This window comes from Palaemon carinicauda, chromosome 1, assembly GCF_036898095.1.
Source record: "Palaemon carinicauda isolate YSFRI2023 chromosome 1, ASM3689809v2, whole genome shotgun sequence".
Taxonomy (NCBI): domain Eukaryota; kingdom Metazoa; phylum Arthropoda; class Malacostraca; order Decapoda; family Palaemonidae; genus Palaemon; species Palaemon carinicauda.
In genome coordinates, this window is record NC_090725.1 from 22,584,261 (window position 1) to 22,606,641 (window position 22,381).

The following is a 22,381-nucleotide window of genomic DNA, read 5'->3' on the forward strand; positions in this document are numbered from 1 at the left end:
CTTCGATAACCAAGAGGCGATTGGTGGTGATGGAGTTACTGTTGAAATAGACGAAACTCATTTTGGTAAATGTAAATACAACCGTGGTAGACCGTTAAGTGCCATATGGGTCTTTGGGGGTATTGAACGTGTGACCAAGAAATTTTTCATTATCCCTTTAGTTCCCCCCCTTTCTACTAAACGAGATGCTGCTACTCTAATTCCCCTCATCCAGAAGTATATTAAACGTGGTAGTATTATTATCAGTGATAAGTGGGCTGCATACAACTCTTTATCGGAAATTGGTTACGTTCATAAGTCGATTAATCATTCGGAGAATTTCGTTGACCCCCTAGACCCAACCATCCATACTCAAAATATAGAACGTCTCTGGAGAGAAGTGAAGGAGTGGGTTCAGAGGCCTGGAATCATACCTGGACATTTCAAGCAATATTTTTCCAGGTTCTTTTTCACCCACTACTATCCCCGTCATTCGTTGCTGCACCACTTTTTCATTACTGCCAGTCGCCTCTACCCTCCTTTACAACATCAGCCAATCGACCCCCCCTACCCTCAAGACCCCGATGACCCCCAACCATCCACATCCCAGTCATAGAAGTTAATCCGTCATCCTCTTCCTTCCGAGTCCACCAAGTTTCGACGTTTCCTTCATAAAAGTAAGTCATTCCTCAATAGTCATTATTCGTGTTTTGTGACCGGGGTACTTCTAGGCAAGGTTAGGTGGGTTTGTTAGGTTCTGTGGCCTTTCTGTACTTTTTATATATTTCGTACCAGTTATATGGAGAAATTATTGAATATATCTGAGGAGATATTTAGCAGTTCTATCTCTAGTAATGACATCGTGTCGTTGGTAGTTCTGTGTACCATTCGTCTCCGTTGGTAGTACTGTGTATCAAGGTAAGTTATTCCCTCATTCTTATTATATATGTTTTGTGACCGGGGTACTTCTAGGCAAGGTTAGGTGGGTTTGTTAGGTTCTGTGGCCTTTTGGTACTCTTTATTTATTGTGTAATATTTTTATGGTAGTATTATTTAGTTTACGTATGGAAAAATTTATTTCTACCTCTAGTAATGACATCGTGCCGTTGGTAACACTGTGTACCATTCGGCATCGTTGGTAGTCCTGTCAATCATTGGTAACGTTGCTTATGTTATCGTCCCCGTCATCTGTTGTTTATATATTTTAACTCAGTATATGTGTTAATATTTATATGGTTCATTTGTATTGTATTTCATTGTGTGATTTCGTACAGGAAATATATGATTTCTTATAGTAGATATCGTGGTTTAACTGCTTTTCTCATTCATTTCATCCGTAATAACATCACAACCAATTCGTCAACTTATATCTAACCGAATTGGTTGATCTGTTTGTTTGCGATTGAAATGGATATCAAAACCTGTTAAATCTCGTTATTTGCTATAGGAAATCATATATTTCTTGTGCGTAGTCACTAGATGTAATAATATACAAAATTACCAAATATCCTGGGGGTCGTTGAATATATTAGTTACCCTTAAATAAAGTTTTCTCTAAATAATACTTGTACCGTTTTCTTTTTCTTAAGGCTTCTGTTCTAGAGGTAACTTGCTTATAAATTTCACTCGTTTATTGTATATCATTTAAATATTAAATTAAATTAATAGAAATATCTTCTGAACTCTTATTATAATTCAATTAATCTATTAGAAGAATATTTAAATACATCTTAAGCAAAATACTATAATTTAGGCTGATGAAAAGGCTATAGAAAGCAGACAATGGTGGAGGTCCCTGATTGGTTGAAACACTTCCTTAACTAAGGGGACAACTTTTTGGAATTTATCCCCAAATCTGGTAACTGAAAATCACTCTCTAAATACTCTTGAGTAATTCAGTCTTCAATGAGATATATAATGAATAAGAATGACTTAAATACGTTTTATTGTTTTCCTTTGGCATGACCTTCATTACAATTATGATTTGATTAATATATCTTTCAGAGCACAACTGTAATCGGAACAAGAGTTCATGATTAAAAAAATTATATCTAACTGTTTGTGAATTAAAAAATACCATAATTAAAAGAAGACACGGGGTGTACACAATACAGCATTTTATAAGCTACAGATTTAATTGCGTTGTAAAACGCCTGATAAAATTATTTCTGGTCTGGGGAACTTTTAGGAACCGTCTAGGGATCTCCCTGACATAGAGAGAGGAAGAAGGAAGTCTTGTAATTTAACTTGTGATTTGTGAACAATGGAGGCTTAAAAGGGTAAGGAGGGACACACTCCACAAGGTTTTATTTCTTATTATGTTTTCGCTGATGTTTTATTACTCAAAATACTGGACATTCGAATATCTTGTAGGTGCTGTAGGTTTCCAAGTGTGATAGTAAACCATCGAATTTCTATAAGGGTCTTTCATTGGCGAAGAATTTTTATGAAGGGACATTTCCCAAAAATGCTCTTTTTAGCGTGTGGTGGTGATCCAATAGTCAGTGAAAATGTGAAAAGTTATTAAATGGGTTTTTTTCTTTATAGCCTATAGATGTGGCTTTAACTTTTCGATTAACAATAGGATGGTGTATAATTGTAGCTGTGTGGTTTGAGTTCCAATTGGGCACTGTAATCACGTATAATCGTATTTGTTACTATAGGAATGAATTGAGATAATACTAATAACTGTAGCCATAGGCCTAGAATTTAGAATACAAATGAAATGTCGATAATATCTACTTTCTATGGATATTTTGTTCCCTTGCTTGAAAGAGGTTTGTATCATCGTAAAGTCTGCGTAATGTTTTGTTAGAAAATGGCAGAACTGTTTTTAATCACATACTTGGATTTAATCTGTCAAGAAATTTGATTAAAGATTGTTTTCACATTTTTCAATTTGTGAATGTGAGGATTAGATATTGTGAAAACTGTGCAATTTATGCAGATTGTTTTCATTACAAAAGTGTAAGGAGGAAACGAGAGTTTAAGGTGATGTTAGAAAATTGTTTGTTGATTAACTAAAATAAATTCTATTGAACAACTCGACATTTACACATTCATATTTTATTTTACTAATACAGAAAATAAATGCTTTGATATAATTTTGCATACACATACTGTATGAATGCACATATATCATTCATTTGAATGAAAATACATACAATCCTTATGTCAAATATATATAATTATTTTGCTTTAAGGAACAATCGTCTCACTTCCATTAGTTTGAAAGTCTTTGGCCAGCCACGCCCACCAATTAGGCTCTCTCTCTCTCTCTCTCTCTCTCTCTCTCTCTCTCTCTCTCTCTCTCTCTCTCTCTCTCTCTCTCTCTCAAGTAAATACTGGAAGGCAGTAAGCATCAAATCCGTGGAAATATTAAATATTCGGAAGTGTATCCCAAGATATAAGTTATTTGTAAGTTTAGATTTAAGTCAGCTCAGCACATGCACTTACACAGAAGTAAGTGGTTGGTAGAATAAAGGCTTAATTTTGATCTTTAAGGGACTCTATACCACCAATGCATTGAAATTTCAATTTAAATCAAAGTAGGAAATTACGTGATAAAAGCGAAAGTAGAAACACGACTTTTTACTTAGATTTTTAGAAAAATATTCTTGGGAAAACCTTTGTAAAAACGATTTATTTTGTATGCAACTCTTTTTTTTTCTTATATTCCATTAGCGTATGTATAATGACCTAATTGTCTCATTAGTAATGACTAGACTCTTACCCTAAGTTTTTCGACCAACCAGACAGAACTGGTTTTCTGCATATTTGTTCTTCTTCTAAAAGGGTGACCTACTCGTTGTCAGTGAACTTTCAAAAAGTCCGTTTATAATCTGAAAATGGGAAGCCTTATTCCAAGGCCAATCATTCAGTCATTAATACCAACAGTCTTCGTTCAGTATCACGGTAAACGGTTGTATTTATTTTGCATGAAATAGTTTTGTTACTAAGTGATGATTACCTTCAGGGGGAAATTACTGGCGACATTTTTATGAAAAAAAAAAAAAACCTTAGTTTCTCATACATTTGGTTCCATTAAGGAACTTTATTTAAAGGGCTGTTTTTTATGGCCCTGTCACACACACAGGACACCTACTACCTGCAGAGACTACAAGGTCAGTTTATCGTGTACATTCTAAGGTATTTTACATATCATACATTTCGTGTTTGTCAAATGCTTTCGTTTTCAAGCTGAGGTACTATTTAGGTTTAGCATTTATCCTCGCCTTATTTGCAATGACATATTTACTATTAGTTTTCATGTTGGTTCTGGCAGAATATTAATAAGTTAGGACGATTTTCTTGTGTAATTTTGATATTTGAGAAAATTTTCTTTGGAAAGCATTTATTGATATGCCTTGTGTATTGAACAGTCATCAATATTTTCCTATCATTCACTAGTGGGCAGGCGTAATCAAAGCATTAGTTAGTAACTAAACTCTTACTGTAACTGGGGCGGGGTGGCCCTAGTCTTTTTTTTCGACCAGTCAGGCAAAAGTGGTGTTCAACGCAGGCCTATTTGCTCTTCGTTAAGAAGACGGGCATACTCATTGTCAGCTAATATTTTTTAGATCAGTTTGTAATCTGAAAATAGGAAGTCTTATTTAGTTTAATGTAAAGGTAATAAGTTATTTTTTTTTTAATGTATTAAGTTTTGAATTAATAAATGATGAATAGTTTCATGTAGAAATTTCCGAAGGCAATATCATTTTGATGGAATAAAGCTGGTTATTAGTGATGCACAAGATTGAATAAAGCGTCAATACTGTCTTTGATACTTCGTGGACGAAGCAACTTGAATCGAAGGCTTGACTATAAACTCTATTGATTTTTGCCTTTTCATACCTTAAGGGCAAATTGTCCTCAAAACATCAGGGCAATAAAATTAGCTCTATCCTCGGTCAGGTGAGTTAAGTTGTCTTAACGCTGTGTGCAGGTTACGTAACATAAGGTTTTGATGAGAACCAGAGTTCTATGAGCCTGGTGTGGACCATATAATCAATTATTAGCATCTTTGTGACCTTATGATTAGCCGTGCTTTGTCTGAAAGGGCTTTAATAAACGTGACTGTTCTAGCGCTTTTTTGCTGGCTGTTTTGCAGTTGCTTTGCTTGTGAACGTGGCCCTTCAGTGTAAAGCAGTGATAGGCTTGGAATCTCTCTCTCTCTCTCTCTCTCTCTCTCTCTCTCTCTCTCTCTCAGAAAATAGCAAATACTTGGAATAGACTTCGTCCGGATGTAGTAAACAGTAACACGGTAAACAAGTTCAAGAATAAATTAGACAAGATCATAAAAACTTTCTAAATGCTTAAACCAAATCGCTCTACCAAAGCAAATGGAGTCTCCATGGATTGACTAAAAAGTCTTTTGAGACATCCGAAATCCTTGTAACTCCTTGAAACACTCGCTCGTATATTCTATTACCTTTCAACACACAGAAGTGACCTCATCATGACTACTTATCTCAAAATTACCCTTTTCTAAGAATTTGCTATGGTGACCCCCTTTAGGTATTCTACTAGTAATCCTTCCAGCCATGTGGATTCAAATCCATCTTGCAGTCGATATCCATCAGTCCCTACTGGTGGCTTATTTCCTTGATTTCAAATGGTACAAAATATCCCATTTAATTTTCTATACAGTTTTCGGCTATATACTGGTTGATTAATTTGGTAGTTAAGATCCAATTTGTCTAAAGCTGTTGAAGAGAGAGAGAGAGAGAGAGAGAGAGAGAGAGAGAGAGAGAGAGAGAGAGAGAGGAGAGAGAGAGAGAGAGAGAGAGATAATTTGGTAGTTAAGATCCAATTTGTCTAAAGCTGTTGAAGAGAGAGAGAGAGAGAGAGAGAGAGAGAGAGAGAGAGAGAGAGAGAGAGAGAGAGAGAGAGAGAGAGAGAGAGAGAGTGGCAACAAGTCTTCACAATAATTCTTTCATGCAATCAAGTAAATGTTAACCGTGCCCCCCCCCCTCTCTCTCTCTCTCTCTCTCTCTCTCTCTCTCTCTCTCTCTCTCTCTCTCTCTCTCTCTCTCAAAGAAAATATTTGCTAAATCACCGGAAGCTTATTCAGTCTCTAAACCTATTCGAATAAACTATTTTTTTTCCCCTAAAACACCATCGCTGATCAAATTCATTTGAATGAAATAATTATATTAGTTGATTTTTCATAATCCAGTCAACAAACAAATGTAATCACCTCATTAGTTATGGCAAAACTCTTTTTATAAGTACTATTAGTTCCTCGTCAGTGTTTTCGGTCTGCCAAGCAAAGTTCGTTACTTGCAGTTTTGAGCAAGGTGGGAAGACAGAGAAACACGTCTTCGGTGTTACCTAATTATAAAGATAATTGTTAACTTGCTTTCATGTCCAAAAGGACGATAAATACTTTCATGTGTAAATTACCTTCGACATTTTGTGAAGCAAAACTGGTTATAAGTAATAAATGTGTTTCTTCAGTGCACAAAATCTAGGTTAATGATGATCTGCGAACTACGAATTTGTGTCCATGATTCAGACCAGGATCCACATCTAGTTGGGTTCTGATTTAAACTATTTGTGCTTTGTTTTTTGGCACGTATGTTCATTTTCATGTTCGGTGGTGAATTGTTTTTTCGTATAGTGATAAGTTAAATTGTGTACCATCTCATAGAGGGAATTGAGATTGAAATTTTGTCGAATTTATTCATGTAACTTATTGAGAAAAAAAGTTTTTATGTATGTATGTGTATGTATGTATGTATGTACCAACTCCTATCAAGTTTGAATGCATATTGCGTGCTTAATTATTTGTTGATTATCATAATAAGTTTCAACATATTTGCAACCAGGTATGAACCGTGGTAACGTCAAAGGGGGTGGGGGGATACTGTGGGTGGTTTCTTGTGAGGGTGGGGGGGGGGGGGGCGTTACTGTATTTGTTAAAGGGAAATATTTTTGGAGGATATAAATTATGAATCAAATTAATGTACATTATGTAAATTAACAGTCGAAAAAAAATGATAGTTACCCCATATTTAGCTTGCCTTCTTAATAGGCCCCACGTTTATTGAATTGTGCTACGACCTTTTTATCTAATAACTAAGTGTATTAGCTCAAAGCAAATATACATAGTTTGCTTAACCATATTGATACATTAGGTCCCTTACTTTACTTTAAGGGCTGTTTTCATGGTCCTATCACACAGAGGAACACTTAAGCCCTGCAGGGCCTACAAGATCTGTTTGTCATATACATTATTAGGTATTTATCGTATCATACATCGTATTCCGTGTTTATTGTCATATCCACATATTATTGAAACTGGAAACGAAAACGTCTTCAGTTTCTTTTTGAAAGCCTTAATATCTCCAGTCTTTCGAATGTATAGTGGGAGCTTATTGTATAGTCATGGGACCGCTTATTTGAAAGCTGTAGAATCTACAGTAAAAGTTTAAAGGTTTAAATGCCGATTATGAATGGAAGAGGCTAGGGACAGTGGCATTGCCCTATTGAGCAGGACAATTCCCTAGAGGCTAACCATATGTACATATGATCAGCGCCCAAGTCCCCTCTCCACCTAAGCTAGGACCAAGGAGGGCCAGGCAATGGGTGTTGATGACTCACCAGATAGACCTATAGGCTCTCCCAAACCCCCTATCCTTAGCTCACAAAGATGGTGAGGTTGCAGCGACCGAACGAAATTGACAGGTATCTTGGTTCCATTAAATTAACTCGAAACTATCTAACTATTCTCGTGTCAGCACAATATGTAGCAATTCTCTTAGATGTTTTGGACGTCCGATTCTGATAACTAGAGTCATTGCACAAAGACCTTAGTCTAGTTTAAATAGGTAGCCAGTGTAATTTATTAAGTATTGGAGTGATCCTTTCTTGAGGTGTGGCCCCTTTTTATCAATCATGCAGCTATGTTTATTATGTTTTGTAATATCTTAAGTTGTCATTTGAGATCGTAACAGAGCGAGTTTCAATAGTCAATTCCGGAAATAACACAGGACTTATCATAATCTCAGTTTGCCTTACTTCTGGAGTGACGTAATTATGACGTCATTATAACAAAACAGAAAATGACGAGTGGACTTGTCCATTGTAGTTATAATATAAACTGGAAAGAAATTATTTTCACACATCAAGGCCCGCTTGAACAGACTCTTAGTGTCTGATGGAGGGCGAGAAGTAGACCCCTAAAAGTAATACCAGGGAAGTCGGACAATCGTTTAGCGGTTGTCCAAAGTTATTTCGGTTTGGTTTTGGAAAGAGACAGATTCGACCGGCGTTGTCCTCATTAGCCGAACTTACAACTTAAGGTAAAGTTTATTTGATTTTGAGATCCCAGAAGGTCCCTCACCCCAAATTTTCTCATCCAAAGATCTGTCACCCTGAGCGAGGATCTTTAAGTGTTAGTTTATACCAATAAAACAATCATAAAATAAAAGTAATTTATTGAAACGTACGATAATACCCAAAATGTGAATATAGATATTGTGCAACGATATGTTCACATAACTTCTCAAAATGTGGCATGAATTACTGCAGGTATGAGTTTAACAATTCTTGCAGCCACACATTGGCTTTATATAGCATGATATATCGATTTCTTTAGTAATCCCAGGACCGCCTAACGTTACTATATTTGCTTAGAAGTATGAAACACACACTTCCCACCAAAAAGCTGTTGCAGTCAATCATAATTTTTTTTCCAGATAGGTTTACTTGACGTCTTGTTTTTGTTCCTCCAATTCGTTCATCCCAGCAATACGTTATGAAGTATGAACTCACTTCTGCAGTCACAGTCTATAACTATAACTATTATACTGTAGTTTAACAATCTTTGTTATTTGTGAAATTTTACTTAAATTTTAACTAGTAAAGCAATGCAAAATCTCTTCAGCTGGTATGTTCCTGTGTACTAGTTCCCTGTCATTTGTGGCCAATAGTTTGAGGTGTGGTGGTTTTTGACAATTTTATTAATACAACCAATGGATTGTGACTTGTTCAATAAATAAACCTCTTGTATTTGTTAGGGCTATCATGGATATCTTGTAACTAAATAATTTTTTGTTTTATTTATGCCTGGCAGTAAACTCGGCTGTTAACATTAGATAGTCAATAAGAAATAAGTGTCTTAAGCTTGGAATGAATCTTGATCTAATTTGGGGAGAATTTAGTCTAAGTTTAGAAGTAGGCAAAAGTGAAAATGTTGCTAAAATGTCCTTTCCAATTCTTTCCAGATTTGTACTCCAGTTTACTTGTGACACTGAGGACTGAATGAGGACACAAAGGCTGTGATGCAACAAGTTGAGAAATTGCAAGATCTTGAATCCTTTGTCTTCTGTAATTGCCAAGTTAAGTATGACGTCATCAAAGATGAACTGATTATGTAAACTTCGCTTGAATAGTGAAATTGTATTTAGGTTCTATGCTTTTTAGAAGGCAGGTTAGATTTTGTGGCATTTAGTGCTGGTATGAAGTTCCTCAATCACGTACAGAACAATATCAGATTGTGATAAGTAAATAACAGATATTTAAAATCTTTATACTGGTGTCCTATTTAGTGATAGGCCTCGTAGGATTCATGGATTTATTTAAGCTGTGTTTGATCAAATTTTTTTTTTTTTTAACTAATTCCTGGTAGATGGTAGGCTTTGATTAAATTAATGCATTTTTGTAAAGAAAAATTCAAATGCAAGTATAGTTTAATTCTACATCTCCATATAGACATTGAATAATACTTACCTAATTTTTCGACAACAAAACTTAAGTTTACTTTTTGGCAAAATTGTTTCAGGAAAAATTAGTTACGTACACTAGGTAAAAGCAAAAATTTTGTGGAAATGTCCTTTTCAACTCTAACCGATTTTGTTCCAGTTTGCTTATGGTATGCATGAGCACTGAAGCCTGAAGGAGGTGCAGACGTTGATGTTCAAGAAGTTGAAAAAGGTCTTTGATATCCTGTCTTCGTATGAGCCGAGATGAAGTATGATATCTTCAATAATTTAATTCTGTAAACTTCGTTTGGATGGTAAGTTTAGTTTGAAAGTTGTCTGCTTTTCAGAACCTAGGTTAGATTTTGTGGCATTTAGTGCTAGAGTGAAGTTAGACTAGACTAGATTGAGTGAATATCTGCCATTGAAGAAATGTATTTGTAGGTATTGGTTTTTCATTTTATAATATTATTTTTTTTTAGTAGTGCAGTCTTTAGATTAAAATTTCAGTGATAGGATCCTCCAAACTGTATTAGATCAAAGAATCGTGCATAATTTTTGCTGGATGATTTTTCTTTTTAGTAAATCCCGTCAGTTGGAGAGCTCGCATTAAATTAATGCTCTTTTTGTTAAAAATAATTGTTTTAAACTCTAGTAACTTTAAGAGTTTAGTTCTATATTTCTGTTTAGTTGTGAGATAGGTCAGCTGCTTAAAATAAACATTTTAGATATAAAAAAAAACTTAAATCAACCTGATTTTGGCAAAAGTTTTCAGGTTATTGTGTGAAGCTGTAAATCGGTTAACAAGTTAAATTCTTATTGTAAGTGGGTAGTGATGTCAGTACGCCATGTGTAGTGCACTGTTGATATTAATTCAACCAAGTTTAATTTTTGTTTAGCAAAGGATTTTTTACTCATAATTGTGTGAATTTAGTGTTGAAAACTTTACATAGGAACTCGAGCACATCTTTTTATTAGTTCTTAAAGTATCCTGGATTTTTTTTTTTGGGGGGGGGGGGTGGTCCTGAAATATTCTAATTTCTTCATCAAATTATCAAAATATTTTGGTCTTTAGAATATCATAGTTTTTGTTGCTTAAATCATCCTAATCCTTTTGGAGCTTGGAATATTTTGCTTTTGGGTGCTTAAAATATCCTACTTTTGGGGGCCTAAAATATACTTTTGGGGGCTTAAAATATCCTATTTTTGGAGGCTTAAAATATCCGACTTTTGGGGCCTAAAATATCTTACTTTTGGAGACTTAAAATGTCTTACCTTTGGGGGCTTAAAATATCTTACTTTTGGGGGCTTGAAATATCTTACTTTTGGCGGCTTAAAATATCTTACTTTTGGCTGCTTAAAGTATCTTACTTTTAGTGGCTTAAAATATCTTACTTTTGGCGGCTTAAAATATCTTTCTTTTGAGGCTTGAAATATCTTACTTTTGGAGGGCTTAAAATATTTTACTTTTGGGGGCTTAGAACATCCTACTTTTGGGGGCTTAAAATATCCTACTTTTGGGGGTTTAAAATATCCTACTTTTGGGGACTAAATATCCTACTTTGGGAGCATAAGGTATCATAATTTGTTTTCGATTGAACTGATTTATTAAACATATATTATTGCTTAAAAATTACTGAGAACAGTATTTAATTTTTTGTTTACAAATCTTGATTAGTAATTTTCTGAGTTCCTATTAACACTTTTGTCTTTCAGGTTAATGTGGCTTAAAACAATTTAACCAAAAGTATGATGACCATTAAGAGTTATCCTGGATCAGTCAACTCTCCTGGTAAAGTTCTTCAGTGGGAGAAGATCAAGTGGAACTTCAAGAATACCTTTTTGGGCATTTGTAGGAATGCCCCTATTTAGATTAATTTTTCACAATAAGGATTTGATTATCTAGTTCAAGTATTAAATCTTGAACAATGTGCTCAGTTATATTGCTAGCTGAGTAATTTTCTTAAATTCTTTCATTTTTAGTTCCATGAATCTAGCTTTTATACATTGAATTTCCATTAAAAAATTCTTTAATGAATAGTTGATGACTTAAATTTGGTTATGAATCAATTTAGGCCTTTTTAAAACCGTGTCAATAACTAAGATTGCAATCTTGCGTAAACTAACCTGAAGTTTTTAGAGTTATTTCAGGCAGGAGTTATTTCAGGCAGGAGTTATTTCAGGCAGGAGTTATTTCAGGCAGGAGTTATTTCAGGCAGGAGTTATTTCAGGCAGGAGTTATTTCAGGCAGGAGTTATTTCAGGCAGGAGTTATTTCAGGCAGGAGTTATTTCAGGCAGGAGTTATTTCAGGCAGGAGTTATTTCAGGCAGGAGTTATTTCAGGCAGGAGTTATTTCAGGCAGGAGTTATTTTATTTCGGGTTGGAATCATTTGAAGTAGAGTTTTTTTCAGGTAGAGGGTGGGCTATTCCCGGTAGGAGTTTTTTCAGGTAGGAGTTATTTCATTTCAGGTTGGAGTAATTTCAAGTAGGAGTAATTTCAGGTAGAGGGTGGGTTATTTCAGGTAGGAGTTATTTCAGGTAGAGGGTTAGCTATTTCACGTAGGAGTTATTTCAGGTAGGAGTTATTTCAGGTAGAGCCGGGGCTATTTCAAGTAGGAGTCATTTAAGGTATGTGTTATTTTTCAGGTAGAGGGCAGACTATTTTAGGAAGAGACTGGGATATTTCAAGTTATTATTATTTCAAGTAGTACTTTCACATAGAGGCTAGGATAGTCGGGTAGGAGTTCTTTCAGGTGGAGAGCTGGGCTGTTTCAGGTAGAGGCTGAGCTATTTCCGGTAGAGACTGAGCTAATTCCGTTAAATTTTAGTCTAGTGATATCTTCAGTATCTATTTATTTAATACAGTGGGATTGAACATTCAAATCATGAGATCCTAGAAGCAAAATTTTCCCAAGGTTTTTTATTTGTCAATTTTGACTTTCAAGAATTGAGTATTTCTAGTAAGAATTTGAAAACCTTTATGAGTATTAAAGCAGTTTTTAGTTTGTAATCTATATCTCTTTTAAATTTCAGGGAAAGGGAACTGATAGTAAATTAGTTGGGAAAATTTTAAACTAGTGTTATTGTATTAGGAATGAATAGTTATATAAGAGTACTAGATTATCCGGTGCCAAAACTTTGTTGATGGAAATAAGGTTTTTGTTTTTAATTGTACATAATTTATCTCTTTTTGCGGCATTTGAATTGGGCTGCTTTTAATGCTTATTTCAAGGTGTGTTCGTGTTTAGCCTTTCAATTTTTCCTTCTGTCCTATAAGCTTAAGTTTCCTTAACACAAAACCCTTTCTAGTTTCAATAGTATACCTTGGATAGTTGATCCCCCATATCATGTTTTAGATTTTATAAAGGGTAATCACTAACAAATGGATTTGAAGCAATCTAAACTTTAAATACACTATTGGTCCTAATTTTAAAAATCTAGACTAAATATTCTAATGTCCGTAATTTGTATAAAAACTTATCCATCTTTTATTCTTAAATTTGTAAGATTCAGTATTTGATTAAATGTCCATCCTCCCCATGTTAAATCTCTCTCTCTCTCTCTCTCTCTCTCTCTCTCTCTCTCTCTCTCTCTCTCTCAATATATATAAGTTAGTAACTAGAGTAGTTTATAGAAGATTCTAGGAGTATACTTTGAAATAAAAAGTTATATAATATAGGTAAAGGAAAGGTTATTGTACATGTTTTTCATATTTTAATTAGATATTGTTAGAGAAGCTTAAATTTAAGTTTAGGAAAGATGGTTTTAAAACTTTGTGCTTTTGGGAAGGTCGAAAGGCTGATTTGTTGATTGGTATAGATTTAAATACTAAGAATTAAAGTAGAAATTGAACATTGCTGGATAATACAGAATAGTGAATAGATTTAGGTGATCATTGACAGACGAGATGGTTAGATTTCATGTGAAATGACTAGGAGGACTTTGGTGTGAAATAGCGAGGAAGGCTTTGGTGTGAAATGGCTATGAGGGCTTTAGTGTGAAATGGCTATGAGGGCTTTGGTGTGCAATGGCTAGGAGGGCTTTGGTGTGCAATGGCTAGGAGGGCTTTGATGTGAAATGGCTAGGAGGGCTTTGGTGTGAAATGGCTATGAGGGCTTTGGCGTGCAATGGCTAGGAGGGCTTTGGTGTGAAATGCTTAAGAAAGTTTTGGTGTGAAATGGCTAGGAGGACTTTGGTGTGAAATGGCTATGAGGGCTTTGGTGTGAAATGGCTATGAGGGCTTTGGTGTGAAATGGCTATGAGGGCTTTGGTGTGCAATGGCTATGAGGGCTTTGGTGTGCAATGGCTAGGAGGGCTTTGGTGTGAAATGGCTAGGAGGGCTTTGGTGTGCAATGGCTAGGAGGGCTTTGGTGTGAAATGGCTATGAGGGCTTTGGTGTGAAATGGCTATGAGGGCTTTGGTGTGCAATGGCTAGGAGGGCTTTGGTGTGAAATGCTTAAGAAAGTTTTGGTGTGAAATGGCTAGGAGGACTTTGGTGTGAAATGGCTATGAGGGCTTTGGTGTGAAATGGCTATGAGGGCTTTGGTGTGCAATGGCTATGAGGGCTTTGGTGTGCAATGGCTATGAGGGCTTTGGTGTGCAATGGCTATGAGGGCTTTGGTGTGAAATGGCTAGGAGGGCTTTGGTGTGAAATGGCTAGGAGGGCTTTGGTGTGCAATGGCTAGGAGGGCTTTGGTGTGCAATGGCTAGGAGGGCTTTGGTGTGAAATGCTTAAGAAAGTTTTGGTGTGAAATGGCTAGGAGGACTTTGGTGCGAAATGACTAGGGGAGCTTTGATGCGTAATGGCTAGTAGGGCTTTGGTGTGAAATGGCCAGGAAGACTGGTGTGAAATGGCTAGGAGGGCTTTGGTGTGAAATGGATAAGAGGGCTTTGGTGTGAAAGGGCTAGGAAGACTTTGGTGTGCAAAAGGCTAGGAAGGCTTTGGTGTGAAGTGGCTAGGAAGTCTTTGGTGTGAAATGGCTATTAGAGCTAGAAAGTGGGAAGGCTAGTATGTGAGTGTGTGAAATGGCTAGTAGAGCTAGAAAGTGGGGGGGGGGGCTAGTATGTGAGTGTGTGAAATGGCTAGTAGAGCTAGAAAGGGGGGGGGGGCTAGTATGTGAGTGTGTGAAATGGCTAGTAGAGCTAGAAAGTGGGAGGGCTAGTATGTGAGTGTGTGAAATGGCTAGTAGAGCTAGAAAGTGGGGGAGCTAGTATGTGAGTGTGTGAAATGGCTAGTAGAGCTAGAAAGTGGGAGGGCTAGTATGTGAGTGTGTGAAATGGCTAGTAGAGCTAGAAAGTGGGAGGGCTAGTATGTGAGTGTGTGAAATGGCTAGTAGAGCTAGAAAGTGGGGGGGGCTAGTATGTGAGTGTGTGAAATGGCTAGTAGAGCTAGAAAGTGGGAGGGCTAGTATGTGAGTGTGTGAAATGGCTAGTAGAGCTAGAAAGTGGGGGGGGGGGCTAGTATGTGAGTGTGTGAAATGGCTAGTAGAGCTGGAAAGTGGGAGGGCTAGTATGTGAGTGTGTGAAATGGTAGGCCTTTGGCTAATATTAGTAATATTCCTCATCTTATCTTAAGCTACATGAACATACCTTGAAATTAACTTCGATTTTTTTAAATCAGATTGTTCCTTGTAATACATAGCTAAAGTTTCAGAACTCCCATTCCCACTCCTTGATCCTTCCCCCTCCTAATTTGGAAAGATTTAAAAAAAAAAGATAAAGGGAACGTTCATATGACTGAGCCTCCCTCCCCATCCGGGCCCCTCCCTCTTCTGGTATCAGTATTTGCCATGTTCCTCACCACTGAAAGGCCAGAGGGCCCATGAAGTATATATCTTGCTTTTGACTAGAACCACTGTTCATTTAGGCTGTTATGAGCTTTCCATGTACGGGACTCTTTCATTCTTTTGCTGGTTTAATGAGAGGAGGAGACTGTTAACTTCGTTATGTTGTATTGTCAAAATGCTAGACTGTGTGCTATGGTGAACATATTTAGTCCAATTTGATTTCCCTGAAATCTTGTCAGTGTAGATTCTGACTTGTCAATTCTAGTCATGATTAATAATTCAGTCAGGTTAAAGGATCTTTAAAGCCTCAAATGATTTTAGATATTGGTATTTCGTGCTTTTAAATATTTTTTAAATTTAGTTTAAAAATTTTCAAAATTTTAATCTTGAATTGTAGGAGATTGTAATGTCAAATTGAACAGGTTTCTATTGTGTATACACTGTAATTTGTTTAAAACTAGATCAAATTTGTCATGTATTGTGTAAATTGAGTTATGAAAAACTTTTTTGTCAAGATAGTGATTTAAATTGTCCAAGAATGTGTGAGTTTTCTATGTTAATGTGAAATTAGTAACTGTATTGCTAAATTTTTCAGTTTTATCTGTCAATGAAAATCAAAAAATTGGAAAGATTAATTTAGTTTTAAATTTTGAGATAACTTTCTTTAAAAAAGTGTTGACTTTGTAAGTCTTGCGATCCAGTGCTTTCCATTACACTGAGATACCCGAGCTCTCTGAAAAGGGGTCCAGCTGGGACTATAAATGTCCCAAGATATCTGATTCCTACTGTTTCTGTTCATGACATAAAGGAGGGTTAAAGAACTGCTGTAAATCATTTTAGAAGAAATGTGTAATACATTCTTGAATATATTGTTGTTGCTATAGCTTTAGTTGTTAGTGGGGAGTTACTGCCAATGTTGATTGGGGGAATTAAGGCCTTATTAAAGTCTCTTTTTTTTGTGTAATTCAGGATCAGGTAACCTGGTTTAGGGAATGTTTATACCGGATTAAGTTATTTGGCTTCAATTTTATTTAGTTTGATGTGCTCTTGGTTAAGTATTTTTAAAATTTATGCAGGATTAGGCAAAGGATCCAAACTGAAGTTTGACATTTTGAGGTTAGATTTTGTATACGTACTTTGATACTGATGTACAGGAATGTATCTTGTGTAGTAATTTACAAAAATTACCTGCTCTAAAGTTATACTTTTTTGTGTGCAAGGAAACTTTATAATTCATAAATGTTAGACATAATCTGATAAGCCTCTGAAGCTTGTACAAAACATCAAGTCAGAGCATTAGTGTTATATTGTAATAAACTATATAACTTGCCAATTTCTTTTAATTTTAATGACTTAAGATTTGAATGCACAATTTAAGTTGCTCACATGTAACAAGATCATAATTTCTACGCTAATATTTCTAGACAACTAAAGCCAAAATATGTTAGATTAACTGAAAGCTTGATAAAAGTCCGATCTACTTATGCTAAAGTCCCTTACGTTTAAATGCTAATATAATTAATATTAACGTCATAAACTGTTGATTAAACTGTTCAAATCTTTAGTTAACTTACGTCTATAGTGAGTAAATGTTTAGTAACTTAAGGTAATCTAAAATTAGAAGTTAGTGCATTAATTTTCAAAGTACTTTATCACAATATATAAGTACTATAAGAAAAATCCTGCAAAATAAGTTTTTAGAGATTTTAATATCTTGATATTTAATGTACCCAGCGTTTCAATTACATACAAATTAGCCACTAAATCTGTATTCGAAACTTGCAACTTTTCGAGTTATGTTGAGCGTTTCAACATTTTCATATCGAAGCGAAGTACAGAAAACCTTAACTGATTTGGTGGGAAAGTTTTGAATTTCAGTCGATTGCTTTAGATTTAGTTAATACATTATTCGGTACAGTAATACAGTAAAGATTATTTAAGAGAAATTGTAGTTTTCTCATAATAGAGTACAATACACTTTTCAAATGTCCGCCTTTGGATTAATTTCTATGTAGATATTAGCGTAATCTCTAAGTAACTTGAGGGGATAAGCAAAAGGCCAGTTTGTCACTGTGTAACAACGCAAAAGTTTTATAAATGTAATTTTTATCATTGGTTCATGACAGTAAGCTCAGAGAGTGCACTACTTATGTTGCTGCTCTACCACTTAAAATCAAACCTTGGGATTAAATTTAGGAATTAATTGATGCCGGACAATGCATTCCTTGTACATCAGTGAATTTGTAACGAGCAATGAACGAATGGTTGGATGATGTCTGGTGTAAGTGTTACGAGGAGGATCTAGTCTATAGAAAAGTTAGTCTTGTACAAGTGTTGTCTTTAGTGAAAATTAGTTTAATTGGGTACTGATTTTAATAGATCTGTGTCAAGTTTACCTTGGAGAGACACTTAAATTAGTTTTTCTCGGGTTAAATCAATTTTAGCAAGTGTCCATACCCTAGGTTAACACCAAAAGTTTAATCTAGATTTATACTAAATCATAGGAGATTGAGTTTAAACATTGAAATTAGAGCAAACTTTGTTTAGTAGGCAGCTCTAAAAAAATTATTTTATTTCACGAAGGACAATATTAGTTAGTTTCCTTGCATAATTGGCCGAACGGGAGTCTCAAATCAAAGGGTTTTGAGAATGATTTAAATAATTATTATGCCTAAACTAATTTCATACTTGAATTGTAGATTTCTAAGATTTTTATAATGAGTAATTTAATGCATATATGAAAAAGCAAATTCACCCATCAATCAATCTAAAGTAATTTCACTTGTTTTTTGCATTAATTTCTTAAAGATTAAATCTAAAGATTTTTTTTTCAATAGTAGCTTAATCAGTTGCTCACTTTACCAGATTGATATATCCTAATCGCTTTTATCTATAGATTGCCAAAATTATAATAAGTTATTTTATGAATCTTTTGATATATTAACTTTTTACGTGGCCACATTAAGATGAGGCGATAGGCAAGGTGGTGAGTATTAGATATGCAGATATAAAAATATTCTTTATTGATATTAAGGACAAGCTTAAGGTTTTTGATAATATTAGTTTCTAAGGGACAAATTTCAGGCTTGTGCTTTTACCTTACGCAATCAAATTTACAAATGATACCTAATGAATAAGATACTTTATAAATCCTATTTTTCATAAAGTTCTTTTAATAAATCGAATTAATATTTGATGAAAGAGTAAAGCCATTAGTTCCACCCTATTGGAATATAGACACTTCGTAAGTCTGGGATTAATTCTTTTCAAATCAAATTTGTTATCTTCACTATTTATGATAGTCCAAATGCAGATAATTTGGTTAGAAGCCAACCAGTTGGGCTACATCTAGAATAACTGGAGATCATCCTCTATTACGAAGAATTTAACAGTTAAATTATTATTATCATACCCATAGATGTTTTTTAACATTGCTAATAACCGTTTCAAACCATATAATGGCCTAATATAATTCAGTTTCCCAAGTTTTAACTTTGACATTAATTTCATGATGAATTTCTGATACTTAGACTCAAATTCAAAATATATTTAGTTCACAAAATACGTTTTAATGTAACTATGGTGATTTTCCAAATTTATTTAAAAATCTATCGACTATTAAGATCGTAAATACGAAGTTTACAATGCCAAAGATATTTCGTTGAAGGTAGACTGACTTAAGTATTCATATAAAAGAGGATGATTCCGAATAATTTAAAACCTCCTTAAGCTTGTCCATGGTTTATGGTTTAATGAAAGATGTTCAAGAGCATGAAATATCAATAAAATGTATTCAGGGCTGGGCATCATGTGTGTGTCATACTAAAGACTAATTTTCATCAACTAGGCCTAATTTTAGATTAGTATGTGTGCCTGTGTGATAGGAATAAATACTATGCAATATGACACTTAGGTAAAATATATTTGGTCATTAGCAACGTTTAGTAGGTAGGCCTACTGTTAGATTAAGTGTTGGTCGGCTTTGTAGGTAGATCTACTGTTAGTTTAAGGGTTGTTCAGCTATGTACGTAGGGCTAGTGTTAGTTTTAAGTTTTTTTTTTTAGCTTTGTAGGTAGGCCTACTGGTAGTTTAAGGGTTGTTCAGCTTTGTAGGTAGGCCTACTGTTAGTTTAAGGGTTGTTCAGCTTTGTAGGTAGGCCTACTGTTAGTTTAAGGGTTGTTCAGCTTTGTATGTAGGCCTACTGTTAGTTTAAGGGTGGTTCAGCTTTGTAGGTAGGCCTACTGTTAGTTTACGGGTTGTTCAGCTTTGTAGGTAGGCCTACTGTTAGGTTAAGGGTTGATCAGCTTTGTAGGTAGGCTGACTGTTAGTTTAAGGGTTGATCAGCTTTGTAGGTAGGCTTACTATTAGTTTAAGGGTTGATCAGCTTTGCAGGTAGGCCTACTGTTAGTTTACGGGTTGTTCAGCTTTGTAGGTAGGCCTACTGTTAGTTTAAGGGTTGTTCAGCTTTGTAGGTAGGCCTACTGTTAGTTCAAGGGTTGTTCAGCTTTTTAGGTAGGCCTACTGTTAGTTTAAGGGTTGATCAGCTTTGTGGGTAGGCTTACTGTTAGGTTAAGGGTTGTTTAGCTTTTAAGAAAATCTTAAATTAGACTTTCTCTACGTAACTTTCAAAAGGGGTCTTATTTGAAAATGTGTTACACATGGAACTGAATTGAGTTTTGTGGTCCACGTGCAAGGTTAATGTGTACTTCGGTCCGATCTGCCTATCTGCTAGGAGGAGTAGTAAGGATAGTCAGGGCAGTGGTTTGCACGTGTCTTCTCCTTTACCCGACTCCATCCTGCACATGAAATGGGACGGATGAGAGATGCCTTTGGGCAGTTGTGGTTCCTGTCTGCTTTTGAGAGAGCAAAAGGTTTCTGGAGTAATTGATTGCGGTGGAATTGCACTATAAGACTGATGAGGTTTTCACTCCCACCCATTTTTTTCATTTAATGATAGTTTCTAAATGAAAATTTAGATTTGAAAAGATAAACCCCTTGCTCTGTTTACAATCTAAAATGTAATCATTTGAAATTTTCTAAGTTTCTATTTATGACTTGCTATTTTCATTAAAATCTAAAGTATCAACTAACTAGAATACTATAACATTATCCTGAAAAGACATAATATTCTTGGCATATTTAACTCACAATCATTGCATTAATGTCTGTAAGATTTTCAATAAAACATTTCAAAAGAGAAGGAAATAGAAAGCATTCAAGGGCCTGGTGACTTTGTTCGTTCAAAAACAAAATGCCTAATCAATTTTCTGTTACCAGGTGGGAAGGGGCGGGCCTTGGTGGGCTTTCCATTTCCTTCTCTTTTTTTTTTATTGAAAACTTAACTAATTTATACAATCATGACACTTGTAACCTCAAATGTTTAACTTCAAAACTCTTCCAATGTTCAGAAAAATCAAAGATAACTAATTAATTCAGTGTCCCATGTTATGAGATCTGAAATATTCGTTTTCTGTGGTTTTCTGTAGTTGGTTGAGTTTGTTGTTAGAAAACGGGATTAAAGAAGAGTTTGATATAGTTTGTCTTTGACTGCAGTGTATTCATATTTATACTTAATACTGCTATTGAGTGTATTGAAACCTGTCCTGTGTATGACACCCAATCTTCTACAATAAAAGACTTGATCGAAACTTATTTTTCTTAATTCATAATCTATAAACTTAATTTTACCACAGAATAATAGTCGACACAGTCGACAATGCTTAAACCCAGAGTAAAAGTAATTGAATTTTAAAAACTGTATTTGAGGCTATGAATTATCATCATATGACTTAGAGTTGTCAGGAATGAATATACTTTGAGAATTGGACTAAACATGAATACCATAGTAGAAAGTCCTCATTTTCTATAATACTAACATACCAAGAGACAATATTTATTTCTCTCATATCACCAGTGGAAGAGTGAACGAGCTCTGTACATGGGAAGGGAATAAAACCAGTCTTATAATGAACACTTGTGGTTTATGATAGTCAAAAGCAAGGTTTTATACTTCATGAGGTCTCTGGTCTTTCAGAGGAGAGAGAATGCAGGCATTTTACTGGTACCAGAAGAGGGAGGGGGGCGACTGGGGAGAACACTCGAGTCATATGAACATTAGATTAAGGAGAACACTCCAGGTTACTGAAATTTTTATATTTTTTTTTTTATATTTTTTCTAATATATTTCTATTAGGGATGTTATATTAGGGATGTTATATTAGGGATGTAATGAAAATAAATAAATTTTATATAAGTTTTTATTTCTTTTATTCACATCTTTAGTTTTACAATTTATATACATTGCAACAAATTTTATCAAATTTGGTCAAAGTTTTCCTGCTCTCCTAAACATAACTACTGTAACTTCTATTTTATACATTACTGAATCTTCTATTCATACATTACAATTATATATTCTATTCATACATTACTACTGTATATTCTATTCATACATTACTACTGTATATTCTATTCATACATTACTACTGTATATTCTATTCATACATTACTACTGTATATTCTATTCATACATTACTACTGTATATTCTATTCATACATTACTACTGTATATTCTATTCATATATTACTACTGTATCTTCTGTTTATAAATTGCTACTGTATCTTTTAATTTTGATATGGAAATACAGCCTTTTTAACAATAAAAAAACGCAGAAAAGACATTAGCCATGTAAAGTGCAAGAGACTTGTAATCGTAAAGTAAAATACATTATAGAAGACATCTTAAGGCATTCAAGGCAAAGCCATGGATGTTCATTATGTCTTCGATAATGTATTTTACTTTCCAATTACAAATCTCTTGCACTTTACATGGCTAATGTCTTTTCTGCGTTTTTTTATTGTTAAAATAGCTGTATTTTCAGTTCAAAATAACATAATACAGTAGAAATTCA

At 34.7% G+C, this 22,381-nt stretch overlaps 1 long non-coding RNA gene across 1 annotated transcript; it reads left to right on the plus strand.

Annotated features, from left to right (window-relative positions):
- Window positions 1-3,860: 3,860 nt before the first annotated feature.
- Window positions 3,861-14,761, plus strand: LOC137641598 (uncharacterized). Its single transcript, XR_011044556.1, has 4 exons — window positions 3,861-4,103; window positions 9,210-9,323; window positions 9,847-10,000; window positions 11,400-14,761. It is a non-coding gene; the product is annotated as an uncharacterized lncRNA (long non-coding RNA).
- Window positions 14,762-22,381: the final 7,620 nt, after the last annotated feature.